At 55.4% G+C, this 4,084-nt stretch overlaps 1 protein-coding gene across 4 annotated transcripts in view; it reads right to left on the bottom strand.

Annotated features, from left to right (window-relative positions):
* The window catches only part of Grb10 (growth factor receptor bound protein 10), an 80,855-nt gene that overhangs the window by 76,123 nt on the left and 648 nt on the right, over positions 1-4,084 (bottom strand). For 3 of the 4 annotated variants that reach the window (XM_023714427.1, XM_023714422.1, XM_023714426.1), the window contains exon 1: positions 3,941-4,078. The exons of the other annotated variant lie outside the window; for it this stretch is intronic. The gene's annotated coding sequence lies outside the window, so the exon portion shown is untranslated. Of the gene's footprint in view, positions 1-3,940; positions 4,079-4,084 lie in introns of those variants that run through there. 4 annotated transcript variants of the gene reach the window in all.

Raw genomic sequence — 4,084 nt, 5'->3', positions numbered from 1 at the left:
CAAAAAAAAAAAAAAAAAAAAAAAAAAAAAAAAAAAAATTCCACTTAAGCCATCAAGTTGAGGCCCAAAGCTCTCAACTCAGGAGCCTTTAGGATCTCTGACTTTCACATTAGAGATGCCCACGGAGGATGAGGTGTGTGGCATTCTACAGCCATGGAGGAGGTTTAAGGTGGATGGCATGCCCTTCCAAGGCCAAAATGAACAGTTCTAGAGGGGCCTAGCATGTGACTATTAGGTGCTAGCACAAGCCAAGGCCCTGGGCTCTGTCCCCAGGGGCCCTGCTCACAGGAAACAAGGACATGCAGTTTGCGTGGTGCAGCCCTGATGTCCCTGGTGGCGCCCACATGCCAGAGCGGGAGCAGGGCCCTGGGGCACTTTCAAGGCTCTCCCTAGCTGGCAGCTCACAGGTGGGGCCAGGCAGATGGACAGACGCCAGTGAGCAGCTGCGCCCCAAAATCCCCTAACTCTGCATTCACTCGGTGACAGTAACAGCCACATGCACTGCACTTCAGGAGCCTCCAGGTCAAAAGTGGAGACAGTGGCTGCCAGCACCAGGCCATTTACCCAGCGCACACCATGCTGAGGGCTTCGGGGACGGACACTCCTGGCAGGCACAACCACCAGCAGCAGCAGGGCCAGGAGGAGCGGCCCATGCTCATCTCAGCCCCCATGGAAACAAACGCTGCTGTGGAGTCCGGACATCAGCCTCAGGGACCTAAGGGTCAGCACCAGGGGCTCTGCACACTGCAGACCAGGGCTCGCCACGTGTGCGCATCAGGGGCTCTCTGCGTCTCTTGCTGTAGGCCATGGGGAGCTGATCTGTTAGGCCTGCAGCACTACAGTCCTGTCAAAGGGCCTCCAGCCAGGAGCAGCCCAAGGTCCATGGCCACCCTCTGCTCTGCACGTCCTGCCTGGGAGGAGCTCAAAAGGCCACACTAACTGCATATGAACAGTGACCCTGGCCCAAAAAGACTGTAGGTCAGTTCTTTCAGGACAACCCTTGCTCAGAAACATTCTTCTCAGTCCCATTCTACGCATGAGGCTGGTGGGCCTGTGTGGGCCCGCCACGCCAATAAACAACAGAACTGAGAAGCCAACTGAGGCAGCAGGCCTCGCAGAACTGTCAGTACCGGCCACCACCTTGATCCAACAAAGAAGGGGAGGCTCATGGGAGCTCCTTTTCAGCAATTCCTTTCTGGGGCCTGTTTCGCAAAGGCCCAGCGCAATAACAAGCTCCTCAAATGCAGGAGTTTGGTTCCTATGCACGGCCGGGCCTCTAACCCAGCAGAGGCACAGCCATGGTTGTTATCTGATGTCCCTGGAGCCTCACACAGGCATAGGCTGGGAGCTGACCCGCTGTGAGGAGGTGGGGCTGGTCCTGGTCGGAAGAGGCGGTCACCAGGGCTGTGGCCTGCAAGGGTCCATCTTCTTCCCAGCTCTGCCCTCTCTCTCTGCTTCCTGACCAAGGCACAGTGAGCAGCTCTCCTCCGCCCAGCCCCCTCTGCTGCGCTGGGTCTGCCTAGGAGCCGGCTGACCATCAACTGAAACTGTAGGTCACACAAGCCTCTCCCCCTCTACGCTGTGGGTGCAGGGTATTATGTCCCAGTGGCAGCCATAAAGGAAAACCTACCCACAATCCACGCATAAAGTGAGTGGCTGAAAAATAACACTACTCCAGGATGAGAAAAAGGGAAATCTCCCAATCGTCAGCAGTCTTGCAAAGCTGCAGCCCCGAGCCGCGGAGATTTCTGACCACACTGGGCCACGCACATGCCACGCAGAGCCTGGAGAAGGCATCCCAAGGCCACAGGACCTTTCGCCAGCCCTGTTGGGCTGCTTGACTGTTTTGATCTCTTCCACAGGCTCCCCTACTTCTAAGCTGGGCTTCAGCAGAAACGAATTACTACCTCGTCCGGATCCTTGGGATGGAGCCAAAGCAAGACTTAGAGGGAAACATCTAGCGTTAAATGTTTGCATTAGAAAAGAAGGAAGGCCTAAAATCAGCACCTTATGGTTTCACCTGAAAAAATTCCTAAGAAACCAAGAATTTCTACCACTCTGTGATGAAGCCAAGGGTACAATAGGTGCCTTTATTGGAGCAGGAGTTTGGTTTTTATATACTATGAAGTCTCTAACCCAGCTGGATTATCAAATCCACGAGAGACGGGAGAGGGGGCCATTTGCAACTTAGCAAAAAATAAGACAGATTTAAAAAAAAAAGAAAAAAGAAAAAAAAACCTCCAGTAGCAGAAAAGTTAAATTTTGAACACATGACTGATTAAGTGAAGGACAAGGCAAACATTTCCTTCTTCTAAGCCCATGCAACTCCCACATGGGTTTACCAAGCAAGAATGGCGCAGCCAACATGTAAATAGATGCACAGCCGGGACCCAGTCTGCCCTGTGCTCAGCTCTGGTTCTGAGGGGCAGGCACCCACCCCACACAGGCTCAGCTGTGATCTGCTGCCCAGGAGGGCTTCTCTCCACTGCAGCTCCAGTTGGACAGAATTCCAACGATAAGGGTTCCTCAGTGCACACTCTAATCTTATCCTCCAGACCGGCGAAGAATTTCTACAGGTCCAAGATGAAGCTGAAGGTAGGCTGATGCTTTCTGCAACCACCACTTTGCTTTTTGCAGCTTGTAAAGTCTCTGTCCCAACTAGGTCATCAAAACTGAAAGTTCTGAGCCAGCTCTTAGCGGCCGGACCTGCCCTGGGTTCTGATCATGCCAGCCACCACCACACAGAGCTCTGGAAAATTATTTGCCGTGAGCCATCCCAGCTCTGGTTTCCCATTCCACAAACGAAAACCATTTTAACTGCCCCGATGCGGCCCCAAAAGCCATACAGACCACAGCGATAGGCAACAGGTGACCTTAGCAGCGGGCTGCTTTTCTATTTTAATTACAGTGAACATAACTACCATATCCAACTCATGATTTCATGGCTACCAAAGTTTCTTCCCAAAATAAATGTGTTTAAGTATAAAAAAAATAAATATCCACCGTGGCTGGGTCAATATAAGGCATTAATCTTAAAGGCCTTGTGTCCCTGGACTGAGCAACCCCCCTGGAGCGTCAGGTTCTGGGCTCCGGGCCTGCCAGCGTCTGTTCTGGGCTCTGGGGTGGACTCCTGTGTGCCATGTCGCTTTCAGAAGCGGATGTACTTTTGCACAAGCATAAAACACACAGGACTTTTAAAAACAAAATCTATCCGAGGCTCAGGCTCCAGTGACAGCTCTGCCCCCTCTGCTTCGGGGCTTCAGGCCGGGCACTTAGACCCCGGAGCCTCGGTTTCCTGACCTGTGAAATGGGGCTCGGGGGGCTCTCTTGCGGACTAAAAGCAGTAAGGCTCCCCAAAGCCCAGCACGCTCGGAAACGCTCCCGAAGGAGCTGTGGCCTGGCTTCTCAGTTTCGGCCGCGCGCCGGGCCTGTAACCCTGTCCCGGAGTCCCCTCCCCCACCCCCAGGGATTGGCCGGGAACCGGGCTCTGCAGGGACACTGGCTCACACGGGACGCGCTCAGCCCGAGTTCTCCCTTCCAGCAGGAGAGCCTGGACGCCCAGCGCCGTGGCTGGGCACCTCAGACCTCGGGGTTTTTCTCTACTGGGACCTCGGCGGGGGACGCGTCCCATGGGGGCAGCGCGGCGCGGTCAGCCTGTTGCGCCGTCCCGGCTCTCGCCACGCCATGTGTTCACAGGAAAACCGGGCGAAACTCTAAAATCCAGCACCATTTATTTCCGAAAGTGCAAAAGGCTGATTCAGCATTCCCCGGCAGTCTTCCGGCCCGGCCTTTTAAACATCGGCGCAGAGAAAGTTGAGCAACAGTAACGCACATCCACCCCGCGCGGCACGCTCGGGCTTTTCTCCGCATCCCCAAGGCGCCCGTGGCAGGGAAACGTCCTTTCGAACGCATCCTCCACCCCCGGGGCCCGGGAACTCACCTGTGACTCCCCTACTTTGTAACCGACTCTGCGACCCCACGCCGCGCCCGAGCGGCGGAAAGTTGGCGGCGCCGCGCTCCCGGCCAGGACGCGCGGGGCGGGCGCGGGGTCCACGCGGGGCGCGGTTGCATCAGACGCTCTCGC

This window comes from Octodon degus, unplaced genomic scaffold (assembly GCF_000260255.1).
Source record: "Octodon degus isolate 3935 unplaced genomic scaffold, OctDeg1.0 scaffold00035, whole genome shotgun sequence".
In the NCBI taxonomy this organism is placed as follows: Eukaryota; Metazoa; Chordata; class Mammalia; order Rodentia; family Octodontidae; genus Octodon; species Octodon degus.
The sequence above is the reverse complement of the archived record's forward strand: the minus strand, read 5'-3'. Positions and strand labels throughout refer to the sequence as shown.